Source organism: Gymnoscopelus braueri, assembly GCF_963280865.1.
Source record: "Gymnoscopelus braueri genome assembly, chromosome: 22".
NCBI lineage: Eukaryota > Metazoa > Chordata > Actinopteri > Myctophiformes > Myctophidae > Gymnoscopelus > Gymnoscopelus braueri.
In genome coordinates this window covers 20,868,751-20,886,588 of record NC_137624.1, presented here as the reverse complement: position 1 = coordinate 20,886,588, position 17,838 = coordinate 20,868,751, and the positions used below count along the sequence as shown (strand labels likewise).

General features: G+C 40.7%; 1 protein-coding gene across 2 annotated transcripts in view; it reads left to right on the top strand.

The window, feature by feature from the left end:
• rabgap1 (RAB GTPase activating protein 1) overlaps nt 1-17,838 on the top strand; it is a 123,607-nt gene that overhangs the window by 44,743 nt on the left and 61,026 nt on the right. The gene's annotated exons all lie outside the window — the stretch shown is intronic.

Sequence of the window (17,838 nt, the reverse complement as noted above, 5' to 3'; positions counted from 1 at the left end):
GCTCCAGCAGTTGGAAAACAGAAAGCCCGCACCGCTCCGTATTACATTACATTACAGTCATTTAGCAGACGCTTTTATCCAAAGCGTCTTACAATAAGTGCATTCAACATAGGTAGGGAACGAAAGTACTAATCACCAGAAGTATTAAGTGCATTCTCTTCTAAAACAAGCAACTAAGAGTATACCTAGTGCTAAAGGAAAAGTGCAATATATCAGCTACCTACTTTCATAAACAGATGAGACAAAATAGGAAAAGGTATTGAAAAGAGTGTGAAGGTGCTCGGCCAAGTGGAATGAAAACGAGAAATCAGCCAGCACTCAACAAATATCCTTTCATTGATTTATTTGCGTCACCCGTAAAAGCAACGGACGCGTTTCGACCTGATCGAACAGTTCCATAAGAATGCCACATGTTGTCTTGGCGACACTTTTCAGTATACTGTGGTATAAATTGGCCTACATTCTTGACAAACTTGGCCTTAGTCTTCCTGTCTGCATCGGTTTGTGCTGGACAATCCTTTGAGTCCCAGAGGGTTTCACATCTCATTTTTTATTCCCTTCAGTTTATGCTGTCCCATCTCTGAGCCCTCATCTGTAGTCTATAGACAGTTTCCCACTGTTGACAACATGTATTTTGTCCTGCTACTGTCGGTTCTGCTCTGAGCAGCACAGCAGGCATGACTGGACGCAGCTTGTTTTCTTTTTGCACAAATGAGCTATACAGTAGCTGATGTGGGGCAGTAACTGTAATCACCTACTCGGACAATCGTAACACTTTATATTACTTCTTTGTACATTTGTGGGGGGAAGAAATTGTCATTTTTTATGTTTTATTGTTCGTAGTTTTGCCGAATCTGCATTACAGTACCTCAAAAGGACCTGCTCATATTATTTTTGCTGGACCCTGGAGCCGGGCTAGAATAGTCGGTGTCCCTTAATGACTGACTGAGTCACCATTGTAGAAAATGTCCAGCGAGGTGCAAGTAACCCGTTTACAGTAGATGTCCTGTTTTACGGACACCTATCAAGACTGAATCATACAATCCCACTACCTCACAGCAAGGGTGTGCTGGTATTTGATATTTTACAGTCAACTTCCAGTTTGCTGGTACACAAATCACAAATAGAAAGAAAGATGTAATGTCTTGCTATTGTGTGCCGACATTATATTGTTACATGAGTATAATAATTTCTAGACATTGTTAGAAATGAACAAGGAAATCCATTAGATTATACTGTGTGCTTACAGTATGTGCAATGTAGTATCAAAGAGAAAGATGGTAGAGCCTTTATTCAAACCTAGGCTTAGAGAATATGAATGATTGATATTTGATGTTTGCCATTTTGGTTCTATTTAAATTTGCTGGATTATATCGAAGCATAATGCGTATTAGCAGACATTGTGTGCTTGCGTGTGCATATGTACACATTCTGAAATTATAAGTGGCATTATTGTTTGATTTCAACCACTATTTACAAAACTAAGCCCTTTTAGGTTTTGACCGGACTCACACAGGGGTTCCATTCCTTTTTTCCTTCTACTCCAAATTCTCTTCACCGAAAATAGCCAATCTACTAACTCACAACACATCACAGCATGTTGTGAGCGTGTAGTTCTGCCATTTTATGGCGAGTGTTTGTCCCAGAATAGAGACACTGGTTGGTTCAATGTGGTTAAAAACCTATACTCCATCACAGAACGGTGTCGCTCATTGAAAAGAACATATTTTCAAGCTAACAATGTGACGTATCATCAACAGAGAAGTGGAGAAACACCTGGGCGGGGGTCCATGTGTGTTTGTGTGCATGCATGTGTGTTTAGAGCCGAGATGACTTGGCCCTGCTGTAAATGGTTAGCCCCCTTGTGTGTTGTGCACAGCGTGCTTCTTTTCCCCGGCCACAGCCTTGTCCACTATTATTATGTAAAGGCAACATCCTCAGGCAGCAAGCTGGGTCCCAGGTGGTGACAAGATGTTACCCTCGCCCTTTCCTCTGTACTCCTCTCCCTCCCTTTCTGTGTTCTCCTCTCTGTCACCCTCCCCTAACCTCCACAAACATTCACTGGCTCTCTCTTTTATTCTCACTGGTTCTGCACCCCTTTGTTTTCTCCTGTTCATTATTACTCTCATTTACAATTGCTTGCCCTTTAGCACATTCATGTTATTAACGTTCAAGCAGAATGTAATATGTCTGAAACTGAAATAATAGGCCTGTGCTGTTTTCCCTTTAAGACCAAACTCATGAACTGAACTTCCTAATGTTCACTTAAAAATGGAAACGGCATTGGATGGGAATATACTGTGTTGCAGCAGGACCAACAGTCACAGAGGATTATGAAGCACACGTGCAACTACCTCCTGCAATAAAAGATGATTTATGTTTTATTTAGTCTCTTCAGAGCAGGCATGGGCAAAGTAGCTCCGAGCAGGAAGAGATAGGAGGGAGTCTAATGTGTCCCATTTTAGTCGTTCTAAGTACCCTTGTACTGTAGCTGTAGGGCCGTGTCGCTGCTAACCCCTACTGGTTGGTTCTTTAGGGAGGGTGTAGGTGATCATGTGTCTCTTGACTCTCCTCTGATACACGTGACATTTCCAGTCCACTTCTTATTTTTTGTTTATTTTATTTTTTTTATTTTTTTCTTTTTTTATCTTTGAACAAAGACGTTTATTTGCTTTCTGCAGAGAATATTCACAGCATACAAATGTTTTCCAGTCCACTTCTTTTCACCCGACAGTGAAGGAGAACGCAAGGTACGCCTTATTTTTTCTACTTAAGCTCCCTACTGAACTGGCCCTCAACCTGTAGGAGTCGCTAGTGCAGTGACGGTGATCATCACACTCCCCGCCTGGCTTCTCTCCCACTAACACGGCCAAATGTGTTTGTTGGGATGCCTGGCCAAGCACAGATGCACCGTGGAGGATTCAAACCCCCTGTCTCCACAGAGGTGGGCAGAAACTTTACCCCTGTGCCGCTCGAGTGCCCCGTCTAACGTGTTATTTCACAGTGTTACTAGGTGAAAATTCAATAAAGCAAGGTGTACAGGTCGACTTGTTATAAGAAACAGAAATTCAAAATCTTTTTGACAGAACAGTGTTAGAATGTTGCAAAACATTACATTACATGTAACTAGGAAAGACCTGATCTTGACCAAGGCGGTCCCAGATTTTCTTTAAGAAGAGTTCCGCTGCATGTAAATTATTTCCTTTTCTTCCTCACACTCTGTTCCCCAGGGAAACGGGAAGAAGGGAAATCAACAAAAAAGGAGACATTGTAATATTTAAGAAATCCCAAACTTGCAGCCTCCCATTTCAATTGTATAGTGCTTTTCCATGCCCGTGCTGCATGTGAAATGAGGCTGCGTTTTGCCAGCATGAAGTGTGAATGGTTGTCGTTTGTGTTTCCACTAGCAGTGGACCTGGAATCGGCAGTAAGAAATCCATTAGAAAAACTGCAGTGAAGACAATAAAAATACATAAAACTAAGAAGTAGTGGCATGTAGGACGAGATGCACACAGTTATATCAGTTGTATCTGAACAGCGGCAGACCAGCTGTGTACTTCAAAGGAACTCAGAGGAAAGAGACCTCATTCTCTTCCTTCGGAGAGAACGTATCGCCGTGCAACGAAGTAAATAAATGAAGGCTTATTGCAGTTGGTCCAGGGAAATGGGCTGTTTCACATTGGAATGGAGGTGCTTTGTTATGAGTGCTAATCCATGTCTGTATCGTGCACACAGTGCAAAGCTATTTACCTGTGCATAATCAACTAAGTAATAATATTTAATATATTATATTTGAGTGACTTAGGTGACCAAGGCTTGTCTTCTATGAATTGTTGGAAATGTATTGTCCCTCCAAATGTCTATCAGTAAATACTCAGACATGCATTGTGGAGCAGCCTTTCAGTTGACTCACAACATTACTGTCATCTTTCATTTATTCATCATCTGAATGGCCGAAGCATTCTTATCTATTCATCATGTCGTGATCAGCATTGTTCACTTATTCCCAGTTAACTAACATAATTGTTAACCTGCCAATTTTTTCATAATTACTTACATTAACCCCTCCCACCGGCAGGCTTCAGCTACACTGAGCACGGTTATCAAACATCCAGGAATGGGCAAACTAAATCATGCACAATTGGGAATGCCATTGGGACAGTTATTGTATTTGCCATGTTAGAACCATTCTGCCCTGCTGTGGAAAAGAGTTCCAGGCTTTCTCCTATGGGAAAGACTGGGAGCCAGGTTTGGTCATACTAGTGGCAGTTTGTTTTAAATACATACAGTTGCTATCTTTATTACTTTAGAATGATTTGCAACTCAAATATAGAAAATAAAGATCTCGGATGTTGAATCATATTCATATTCAAACTGCATCACAAGAAATGAATATGTATTTATTTTCTCTATGTTTCTTCAAACCATACCAATGTCATTAAAGTTAAATTTTAAATCTACCCTAAGAGGATTAAAGTAAAAATAATTGCTGCTCTATTTTTGGTCAAATGCTTGTTACATTTCCTGCTGCTAATGAAGGCTTATCTCTCGTGACTATGTTGTACATACCATCCCCATGTGCCAGTAATAGCCTGTTTTGTGTACTGACATTATTCAGCCTGTCCCAGCTAGTGTCTCTGTGTACTTTTGTCCCATGGCTGTGCATTATATGCGCATTTTTCCCCACGACTTCTCTGAGCTTTTGTGCCTTATCTGTTCTGTATTCTATTCTGTGTGCGTGCATGTGTGCGTGCGTGCGTGCGTGTCCTACTTTGCTATTACAGAACTGTCCTAACTCATCTTAATTTAGGAAATCCTTACTTTGAAATCAGCAGTCATTGCTTAGGCCTGTATGGTTAGAATGTGCACCATTTGAGTGATTGGTCAGATTGGGCCTTTCAGTGCCTTTGTGTTTTATCAGCATCTGTACTATTTGCCTCAACTGCAGTGCTGTTCATTATGACAAATGTTACAAAGGTAACTGAAAAATAGAGATGGGCCTTTAACAACATGGCGTCCTTATTTGTCATTACAAGTAAAGTACAATTTAAGCATATACTGTACTGTAAGTATATGCTTAAATTGTACTTGTCAAATGCTGGTGTTGCAGGGCAAAATTTGCAGATCTACAAGCTCACAACGTGTTGCAACTCTATGTCGCAGTAGGAGATGTCTAGGTATTCTGTATTCCCATCAAAACATCATCAGTGAAGAAAACATTTTAATTGTTTAATAATTTTTCATCATTGAGCCCCAACGAAAATGACCTACAGTAGCAGCTATATTAGCTGTAATACTGTAGCAAGAAGATAGCATTTAAGATGGGGGTCTGTGCCATCCTTTGATTAAGGATGGCACAGAAGTTAATTAAGAAGTTTCTGTAGTAGCAAAATTCCTGCAAGGAAAGGATTGTACTGTAAATTCCATTTGGAAACTGTAATTAGGAAACAAGTCGTTATGTAATGGCAAAAATGCTCAATGGCCTCCTAACTTGAGATACAGTAGAATACAGTAGATAGAATTTATGACGTGGGAGGTTTCTATAATGACTACCGTTTCTCAGCCAATCGGCTGTAGAGCCCTACTAGACTACTGTATCTTCTTTGTAATTGAGGGGCCATGCTCCCATGTACAGACAGTTCAAACCAGATAATGAATATGGAGTAATTAACATTCAGCCAGTAACCAATCAAGCCAACAGGCCTGCCCCGGTCATGGCCCACTTTCAACGCTGAATAATAGAGAGAGAACCGAGCAAGAAAGTGGTCAGCTTCCTTCCTTGTTGAATATAATATTCTGTCGCTGGACAACATGCAATACCTTCCCTCATAAATTATGCAATTTCATTTGTCATCCACTGACACCCAGCAGAAATGTTGAATGTTATGGGTTTGCCTCCAAGAGAAAACAATTATGAAACATGAAATGTTGATGATGCTTCTTCTTAAAGAGTTCTTTAAAATCATGAGGAGTAATGGGATTATGTTGAACTGTACAGTTTATCACTTTTGAGTCATAGAGAATCTTAATTCAAGGTTTTAAAGCTATGTCAAGCACATGCTATGGATAAATTAAGATGAGTCATGTATCGAGGAATTCTGTAGCAATCAGTAGTTGTTAAGGCAAACAGAGTCTGAGACAGAATTGTAAGATATATATAAAGTTGTTTTTAATTTGTTTCTGTTTTGTAAAGCGACTTTGAGTATTTAGAAAAACATTATATAAATTGCGTGTATTGTTATTATTAAGTTTAATATATGAGCTTAGTATATGGAAGGAGTACATTAATCACTCAAGTGGGTTATTCAAGGAGTTCTCTAAGGAAAGCAGGGAGAAAGCATAACTATATACAAAGATAAGAGAGGAACTGCATTACATGTGTCACGGGACCTAAAACAATTAATTACAGGCCTATATATATGAATCAACATATATATTTTTGCCACCATCCCGCAAATTTTTTTAATAATAATGAAGGGCCCGGCTTTTCACCGTTCCGATCAGAAAAGCTGCCAATATATAGGCCTGTCACAATTATTACATAATCGTCTAATCACAATTATTTGAGATAATCGCAATTATTTTGCATAATTGTTTCCATGTTGAGAAATTTTCATACATAAAAAAAGCAGAAATGGCTGATCTACAAGCTTACAAGGCGCCACTTTGTGACCCGTTGTAAGCTTGTAGATTAGCTATTTCCGCTATTTTTGTATAAAAAGAAAAAATGCCAGTAATTTCTTTGTATATTACAGTTATTTGACATTATCTTCCCTGTGCAATTTTTGATTAGGAAGCCTGAAAGGCAAATATAAATGTATGTTTTATTCAAAAATGTTTCAATGCAAACAATACCTTGCTTTCCAATACCACACAGTGTATCACATTGTTTCATTTACGGTCATATTTTGAATGCCTCAGTTGATGTTGTGCAACAGTTTTACGCTCTTTATACTACTGTACTATTTACATTGTTATTTTACTAACTTGTAGCTGCACTTGAACAATTATTAATGGATCTTTTTATTTATTCCTATATCAGTGGTTTTCAAAACTATTTTTACACTCTCAGAGTTACAGACCTGTAAGGGTCCATTTGGTTCCATTTGTACACTCAGAGTTACACCTGTAAGGGTCCATTTGGAACCCCCTCAAGGACCCCACTTTGAGAGCCACTGTCCGAGATATATATATATATATATACATATATTGTTTTATTACACATCGACCGATACGCAAGTTATGGGTATTTGAATCGGGACGGAGAAAATGGTACCGGTACGTCTCTAATTTTTTACCAGCTAGCTTGAAGAGCGGCTGGTCTCTGAAGAGACAGAGCACTATTCAACATGTTCTCGACATGTTTTCGATCATTGGCTGTTCTTTGAGCCAACAATGGGGAGACATCCCATACTCTGAACGGCGGTCTCGTCCTCCCATGCTATGGTATCATAACAGTGTTGCCAGATTCTGCGAGAGAAATAAGCAACCATGTCTATAAAAACAAGCCGCGCATACACGGAACACACACACACACACACACACACACACTCACACTCACACTCACACTCACACTCACACTCACACACGGTCACGGAGAGAAAAAAGATTGGATCGGGGCAAAACAAAGTGTGCAGCTAGCTGGTATACATGACGTGTCATGTTTTGTTTATTTATTTTATTTAAAAAAAAAATCTCGCCCGTCCCGTCATGAGAGGCCAACCCGATCCAGCCGATGGCTGTTGAAGTCCCAGGAAGTACACTCTACTTCCAGGAAGTACACTCTACTTCCCCATATCTGGTGCCCTATTTGGTGCCAAAATGCAGAAGATCGGAGCACCAGGCAGGCACAGTATGGTTTGAGACGATAGAAGCATGGCGCAGTAGCGTTCTAAATGCGGAAGTCTTGCAATACCAATTTGACCACCAGGACCACGGCAGCTTCAATGATCCTTGCGATCCTGGGGGCTCGGTTCGTTCGTGGATCCACATGAGGCCACGCCCCTTATTGGACCCTGTCTTATTTTTATCTTTTTTTAAATTATTTTTGTTGGTAGTCATGGCCGCCAGTTCCCACCTGATGTTGTGTGGGAGTTCTGACTGCTCCATGTTGTACTGAATAACTGCTAGCTTGCATAACGTCTTCAGACTAGGTCTTAAGTCTAAGATGAACAAGTCATGCATGTATCCTCCAAAAAAAAAGACACGATCTCCCACCATGCAACAGCACAGCAACCTCGTCTTAGTTGGTCTTTTTCCTTTGGGCTCAAGCTTCTTCCAGGAGAAGGTCTCTGGATTGAATTTCCACAGATCATGGAATTCCACAGATTCGCAGCCACCGAATATGAACAGCTCTCCATTGTAGGCAAAAGCTGAATGACCCCATCGTTTGTCTAGAAGAGGATGTACAGAAGGTGTGTTCAGCCAGCTGTTGGTCTCTGTGTCAAACACTCTGAGGATGTTGTTGCCGGAGGAGGCTCCGCCCCCAAATACAAACATCTTTGTCCCGATGATGGTGGCAGAGTGAAGTGATGAATCAGGTGGTGTATTGTCTCTGGTGTTAATTAAAGACCAGACCATTATGGTGGTGTCCAACTTGTACATGTCACAAGTCCATTCAGCCTTGTTCACCTTGTTGTAGTATCCTCCATGAATATACATGACCTTCCCCAAGACACAGGCTGAGTGGCGAACCCTCACCTCTGGAACAGTTCCAGAAACCTTGGGCTTGAACCATCTCTGGGTGTCGACATCAAATGCATAAAGCACATCGCAGTATCCCTTTGTGTGATGATAATGACCCCCCCAGATGTAGATGATATCTTCGATCAGCACAGCTGTGTGGCCCCAGCGTAGGGATGGAACCTCAAGGTGACTTTCTCCTCCTCCAGTGGTCACTGGGGTCAACTTCCTCCAGCGTAAAGACAATGTGTTGAAGACATGAACATCAATCTGATCCCTGTAGTGACTCATCATCCCGCCAAATGAGTAGACTTTGTCTCCCACGGCAACAGCAGCTTCACATTCTAACTCTGGTCGTCTGTTTGGCGTCCAGAATAACATTTCTCACAAACAGCTCCTCCGGAGAGACGATTCCTCAAATCCTTCTCCGTAAATGAATGGCATCCTATTTTGTGGACCAGCACTTATAATTGGTTCAGTGGCGCAAACATCACAAATATTTTGGCCAATCAAAGAAGCCGATGACTGTTGAAGTCCCTAAAATGGCGAAATCAGAGTGACGTCATCAAAATGACATCATCAACATGTGATAGTGTCCATATATCCATTTATAGAGATATCTGATGTCTGTCAGTCCTTGTCCCTTTTATGCCCATACATGGAGATCTCCATTATGGTCAGACCATATCATAAGGCCAAAGGTGAACAACATGATAACATTGTAAGGTGTAATTATAACATAATCCTTCCAGACCTCTTTCATTTTAAAATTGGCAATTGACATGCTTACACCATGCAATTGAGAATACTTGGCTTCAATGTCAAGAGAAGAAAAATACAGCGATAGAATATAATGAACTTTGATTGATTATTTTGTCTTCCCAAAGAGACATGCGACACTTTGTGAGTTTATTAGATTGGCTATGGCTATTTTCGCAATTTTGGGGGGCAACTGTTTTCTTAAATTTGTGGACCTATTTAGTTCAATATAGGCACTGTGTAGGAGATGGCCTGGACAGGGCCATTACAGGTTTATAGGCTCAGTTCCCACTGAGGCGTCCTGTACACGTGCATGCACAAGCACAGGGAAATAATGTACATGTAAGTGTGTTTGTCATGACTCATGTGCAATGTATTGATGTATAAAGCCATTAGCAAGGCCTTATGCTTCTCTCTTCTTTGTTGTGTAAGGTAGCTGTGATGAGAGTTGACACACTGGTACCAGCCCAACACAGGCCTGTCGGAACTGTTGAAAGTAACGTGACTTGTCGCGGATGATTTGTTTTCGTGTTCCCAACGGAATGCGTGTGTGACTTGCTCATTTGATCTGGGGTGTTTGATCTTTATAGATGTCGGCAAACAAGTCTTTGAGTCTTCTGTCCAATCCTCAATGTATGGTGGGATCATAGAGTAATGTCAGTGTACTAAAGTGTCTACTATAAATGACTATATTGTCTCCCAGGTGAAAATGTGTGTTTACGTTTCAACTCTGTCAAAGTGATGTATCCGTGTCTGTGTGTATTGGAAGCATGTTTTTGGTCATACAGAAAATATCCACGTTGTACAGTATGTAGTATATGTTTGGAGGGTGCTGATATTGTAGTGGTAAAGAGTTGACAGTGATTTAGGTTTGAAGACACAGCCATATAATATACAGTAACCAGATGCTGACCATGTTCACATATGAACATGCAAATACGCACATGTGCGCGCACACACACACACACACACACACACACACACACACACACACACACACACACACACACACACACACACACACACACACACACACACACACACACACAGAGAGAGAGTTGTGCACAGATGTGTTTATAGACACAGGGGGATCAGACAAACATAAGCTTGGCTGGTAGACCTGGTGCGCCAGCCTCCTGTGGAGAGAAAAAACAAACGCTCCCAGAACTACCTGTCTGTCTCGGTTTCTCTGTCTTGTCTGACCCTCACAGTGATCTGTCTCTTTCCTGTTTAGTCCCTTCTAATGACTTGGACGTTTGTTAGTCAGTCTGTTGGTGTACTAGTGTGATAACCTTGACATCCGTTAGTCGGGTCTGTTAGACTGCCAGACTCTTGTAATGACCTGGCTGTGTGTCTTCTTTGGTCATCATCTCCCACAGTGATCTGTCTGTATCCCTGCCTTGCTCTGGCTGCCTATTAACCCATTAAGACCTGAGGCCATTCTTAAAAATGTTTTCTAAACCTAACAGTTTTTGGAAAAAAATCCCAAAAAGAAATGTTCAAGATTTTTCAAAAATAGCAGATCTACAAGCTATGATAGCGCGGCACTCGGTGCCACGCTATGAGCTTGTATATCTACTATTTTTGAATAGCCAAAGAAATCTAAAGTGACACAGATGCGTTCCAGGTATTAACTCATTCCCTGCCTAGGACGTAAAAAACGTATTTTTTTCCAATTACCAAACCTGCCTAGGACGTAAAAAACGTTTTTTTCTTTTCTCCTATTTGACCCAAAGACCAAGGAGATATGATTTTTCGAAGATCTAGACTCCCATCCACTTCCTTGTTAACTTAAAATTTAAACATTCTGTATCTCGGCTCCTGAGTACTTTTTTTTTTCAATGAAAAATCTCTGGCAGTGGGCAAACGCGGCCAGATAATTGCCAATAATTCAGGCAGTGAATGAGTTAATGGGTTAACCCATTAAGACCTGAGGCCGATTCTACAATCAAGGACTCCCAAAATTATATGTATTTGGCTGCGGACCGCCATCTCAAAATATTTAGTTCCAGGGGCCCCCAGAAGCAAAGATTTGAGTTACAAATGTTAGCTTTAAAGATATAGATATAAATAAGCTCACAGCGTCGTGCCGTGCTGCGACATTTTTGATAAACCTTGAAAGTGTGAGTTAACTACGTACTGATTTTAAAGGGCATTTGTGGAATCGGCCTCAGGTCTTAATGGGTTAAAGGCATTCTGAGGCACAATGAACTTGATTGTGTCACACTGAAAGTATTGTGGTCGATCCTCCTTTGAACTAACCCCCAATGCTTACCCAGTTGTTTGATCTGATGATCTCCTCCTGGCCCTTTTTTTAGAGATGCATATGCTAAAAATAACATGTCCTGGGACCACTCTTTATGCATCGAATTTAATGGTGGCCATTCATTAGCCCAGAATGAGCCCAGGCACTTCTGCTGTCTGTTCACTGCACTAAATTATTGCATTTCAAAAGGCAAATAAGTTCTCTGCTCTTATTCTCGTGTCTCTTTCTTGTTTTGAAAACGAGTAGGAACTATACAGTATCTAGAAATACAACACCCATCATTTGCTGAGAGAAAATAGAAAGAATATTTTTTTATATATCTGCATGCATACTGTGTATTTGGGTAACTTCTCCACTTTATCACTGTACTATTCTTACTATTACACTTTGCAGCTTTGCATTAACCCTTTAAGACCGGGAACGCATCTGTGTCATTCTAAGATTTATTTGGCTATTCAAAAATAGCAGATATACAGTGCCATAATCTTTGAATATATATATATTTTTAAAGCGAACATTTGTAACTCAAATCTTTGCCTCTGGGGATTCTACAAACGTCTTCTAAATCCTATAACAGTTTTCTGAAAAAAACTATATTGCTATATATCAGTGGTGCTTAAAACCTTTTGCATGTCAAGGACCCCCAAAATTATATGTATTTGGCCCCAGACCCCCATCTGAAAATATTTTGTTCCAGGGACCCCCAGAAGCAAAGGTTTGAGTCAAAAATGTTCCCTTTAAAAAAATATATATATTCAAATATATTTCAAATAGTGTCACGCTATGAGCTTGTAGATCTGCTATTTTTGAATAGCCAAAGTATAAAATATGGATATAGTGGTTAGACGGACGCGTTCCCCGTTTGAATGGGTGCACTCAGGCACATTGACAGAATGATTTACTATTCACTCTTATTCCTTGCCTGCATACTGTATTTACCATGTCTTCCAGAGATTTGCTCTGGTCACCTGCTAGTCACAAGCTCACTTCGCCGAACTGTGCAATGTCGCCGCTTCCCAGAATCTGTAGAGTTATGAGGGGGGGAAAATCCAAATGTCTGATGACTCATCTGAACCTTTAAGCAAAGTAATTAATTGTGTCTTCATTGGCTACTGCTTTGCAAGGTTATTAGGGGACGTGGCTAACCGAATCTTAACTTGCTATTTCTTCACTGTTTAGACTTACTACTAATCCTTAGAGGGAAGTCACAGTGATCAATCTTATTTGGTAACCTTCTTAGCCTTTGGCGATCTTCCTCAGCCTTGGCTGAAACAGAGCTAATAAAACAAACGGTGTAGCAGAGAAAATTGCAGCTTTGTGGTAACGTTGCTAGTTAATTTGACTTAATAGATTCCTATTTGTTGTCCAGCCTGGTATTAATTTGTTAAATGAGTATTCGCCCTTCGGGTGTAAATGATGGATGAATGCTTTTTGTTTTATTTATGTATGTTTTGTCTGTGGATGGAGACAATGGTTTAGATCCACAAAGAGAATACCCGCCAACCACCCAGTCATACAGTTCATAGAAGTTAAATTCCCCTCTGATTTGCACCAATTAAATTAGAAGTCCCTTATTGTACAACTTGATAATACACACTGTAATAGTACTCAATAGTAATAATAATCCGTTTTGGTCTATTTCCCTTGAGTCAATCTGACCATCAGCCATTGTATTTCAACATTGATTATGTGTCAAGTTAACATTTTGTGTTGATTACCAGATGCCAGGCTGCGAGGAAGGAGTAGTGTTTTAGTTTAGTTTAAAACGTCTTCATTGAGGATTGATCCTACTGTAAAACCACACATCAATTTACAATATTCAATACACGGTTATATCACGTTAAGAAAATAGCATTATATTAGCATTATCGTTATGTTGAAGTGCCTAGATGTGACTAGACATGAACTCTGGCTGCATTCTTTCGCTTACAGTGATTTAACTTGCTTAACTATGTTTATTGCATCTTTGTGTTGTTGTTTAAGTTATTTATTTATTTTAACATTTCTGGTTTATGTACAGAATGAACAATGAATAATAACAGCATAAGATGAGTTTCCACTTCACACTCCAGAAATGAAATGTGGGCTGTGAATTCATTCAATTCTTTTGAATGTATGAATTAAAGAGATTAGTTTTGTTAACTGTTGCACCAATCAGAACGTGGCCAGATGAGGCTGTGTAAAGGGTGTTTTGCTTGGCACGTGGTGACCGAGTATCACTCGTTCTCTTTCTGCATCTTCCCTAGGCCTGTCACAATTATTACATCATCGTCTGATTGCAATTATTTGAGATAATCGCAATTATTTTGCATGATCGTTTCCATGTTGAAATTTTCAAATATATCAAAGAAATGCAGAAATAGCAGATCTACAAGCTTACAACGCGTCAATCAAATTTGAAAGTATGAAATGTCAGTAATTTCTTTGTATATTTGCCCTGTGCAACTTTTGATTACCAAGCCTTAAAGGCAAATAGAAATGTTCAATGCCAAAAAACACAATTCAATCGTTCATCGCAATTATTTGGATGACTATTAATCGTCAACTTAAATTGTAATCGTGACAGCTCTACTCTTCAGCGTTGTGTTTCTGTCCTGCTCTCGTCGTCGTAATGTCTATAGGAGCGCTCTCCCCCCCCCAAACCCCCGGCCCGTGACTCCCTCCCTCATCCCATCTCCTCCTCCTCCTCCTACTCCTCCTCCTCCTACTCCTTTTCCTCCCAAAAGCTTTCATCTTACCGTCGTCTATTTTTAGCTCCTCGTGCGGTGGGGCCGAGGAGGTGTGTGAAGACACGAGTGTCTGGATTGCGGGGGAGAAAGGTGCAGACGTGTGTGTGTGTGTGTGTGTGTGTGTGTGTGTGTGTGTGTGTGTGTGTGTGTGTGTGTGTGTGTGTGTGTGTGTGTGTGTGTGTGTGTGTGTGTGTGTGTGTGTGTGTGTGTGTGTGTGTGTGTGTGTGTGTGTGTGTGTGTGTGTGTGTGTTCTTTTGGTTCTCCGTTCAATCACGAGACCCACCGTTGCCTGGCACGAGACATGAGCTCTGCAGTCTCAAATAAGCAGGATGAGAGCATAGACCAGTGGTTCTCAGCCTGTGGGTCGGGACCCCCTGGGGGGTCCCTACATGATTTTCTTTTTTGGGGGGGGGGTTACCCAGATGGCAGTGAAGTGACAATTTAATACCTCAAGTGACAATTTAATACCTCAAAGACCATTACTGCATCAAAAATAATCAACAAACTATACTATAAAAACTGGTCAAACATTGGTCAAATAATATAAGAAAGAGGCAACCCCCACCTTGTCAGGGTGGGGGGTCCCCAGTTCAAATGTGATTATTTTGGCCGGTCACCAGTTCAAATATGATTGTTTTGGGTGGTCACCAGTTCAAATATGATTATTTTGGGTGGTCACGGCCTGAAAAGCATGTTTACAATTCAATGTCCAATCAATAGATTGTGGTCCGGCTTGGATCAATGGAACTAACATAGTTCCTATGTATTGGTATCACAAAGAAAACACCCCCCCCCCCACACACACACACACCTATATTATTATTTTATATTATTGTTATGTTTTCATTAAGATCGTAATGTTTTGGGGGCCCACTTGTAATACCCTCGCGGCCCACCAGTGGTCCCCGGCCCACAGGTTGAGAATCACTGGCATGGACCACACAGGAGACAGACAGACAGACAGACAGACAGACAGACAGACAGTGACCCCAAGCTCAAAGTAATTAGCACCACCAGTAGTGTCCTGTGCTGGTTTTAGAACATTGTGTTGTGTGATGAACTATAAATAGTTAACCCTATAATCCAAAAATAGCTGAGGAGGAAATTAGTCTAGCACGTTGTCAGTAAGCTCCTCTCCACAGCAGGGGCCCAATTAGCCTCGCTAGGGCTCTTTTTTTTTGGGGGGGGGGGGATGCGGATGAAGAGCATTAACCCATTAACACATTCCATGCCAGAGTTTAATCTCATAATGTACTCACCAGTGCCAGCGTTTTATTGTTGTTTTTTTGTTTTTTTCATGTCGCCACAGACCTCGCTAAATAAGTTAAAAGTGCGCGTTCATTTGGTTCTAAACACACAGCGGATCTGTGAGAAACGGCCAGCGAAAATAGTTTCCAAATCCGTGCCGCCATCTTGAAGATACAGCAGATCAACGCTAAACAGTGATCAGCAAGGAGAAAAACAACAACCGAGAAAATCGAGTTTTAAACAGGATCCCAGACAGGAAGCGGATACGATCGAAAAAAACGGAACCCAAATAATTCTGTTTCCGACCGGAAACGGAAATGGATCAAAAAAATTCGGAAAGTGCACCTGGGGCAATTTCAATGGGAATCGGCGGTTCGCGTAGATCTACGCGACTGGCACGCTGCGGCTTTAAATAGGTTCGCGTAGATCTACGCGACTGGCATTCAATGTGTTAAGACCTGACGCCGATTCTACAAATGCCCTCTAAATCAGTAATTCGCACACTGTCCACAAAATGTTTAAAAAATTTTCAAAAATAGCAGATGTACAAGCTTGCAGCGTGGCACGAAGTGACGCGCTGTGAGCTTGTATATCTGCTATTTTTTTTTATAACACTGATGCTTTCCTGGTTTTAAACGGAAAGAAAGAAAAATCATAAAGACGTGTTTTGGGGAAAAACAGAAGACACAAAATAATTAAAGCATGGCCGGCTCTTTTGATACTTTAAAGGCTCAATCAGTGATACAAAACCCTGAGGAAGACGATCTTGTCGAAACGTTGGTTTTCTGAATTTTCGTAATAACATTTTCCATCGTGGCTATGAGTTGTGCGGCCTCCTCCTTCTCAACATCTCAATCAGTTTACAACCATAAACAAATGGGTAACACCGCTACAATAAACATAGCAGTGCAGACTGCAGACATGTTTTATTCTTTAGACTCTGCTTTAGAGCTGAGGTGGTGCATATCAAATTAACTGTGGTGCTTATCAAATTAAACACACTGTCACACACACACACACACACACACACACACACACACACACACACACACACACACACACACACACTCTCTTACTCTGCATTTGTGTGTACTACATGTGTGTGAGATTCTCATACACACAGCAGAGCCACAATGTTAACTCTGAAATATTATTCTCAGCTCTGAGAAGTAGGAAACCTGAGCTTTATTTGTATAATTGTACATTACATGTGTGGCATTGTTAAACTTGGTTTTGTGTGTGTGTGTGTGTGTGTGTGTGTGTGTGTGTGTGTGTGTGTGTGTGTGTGTGTGTGTGTGTGTGTGTGTGTGTGTGTGTGTGTGTGTGTGTGTGTGTGTGTGTGTGTGTGTGTGTGTGTGTGTGTGTGTGTGTGTGTGTGTGTGTGTGCGTGCGTGCGTGCGTGCGTGTTCATTCTTGAATGGAATATTATTTTTACCAATTGTTGATGTATGAATGGTATTATTATTATTGTTAATGCTACCATGGTGACCTTCCTGCCATAATGAGAAGACTCAGGAAAAGGTTTTGCAGTATGTTTGTGATCATTCCAGCAGAGGCCTTGGCCCTTGACTCTCCAAACCTAAACCCCCGAGAACAATCAACATACAAGTCGTCGCCTTGTATGTGCAAAACCATTCCTTTTTTAAATTACTTTGTACAAAATAATATAAAATATTGAAAATAGCTTACAGATCTACAAGCTCATGAGCTGGTACTGTAGATCTGCAATTTCACTACTTTTGTGTGAACACTTGTATGATGTAGGGCATTAATTTAGAACATATATAGAACATAAAATTTGAAATATAGAGATACAAGGTTTTTGCCCGACAGCAACAAAAGTATTTGTTCAATCAAGCACATGAATTTAAACTGAAAATCAGTCGTTAGTCTTCAGTATTTAATTTTTCCCTGAATGAAGTCTGTCTGATTTAGATAAGGAATTGTTCAGACTGGCAGCCCAAATCAGAATTTTGGCCTATCCAAGCTGATTGGTTTTATCAGGTTAGAATTGCAAAAAAAAGAAACGACAACAAACACAGAAACAGATTTTTCGAATCGGATTTGAACCTTTGACCTTGCTCCCCCTAAATTCGTTACAAACATGGGGAAAAATGCATTCTACTGTGGAATGCACTACCAACGGCCATGAAA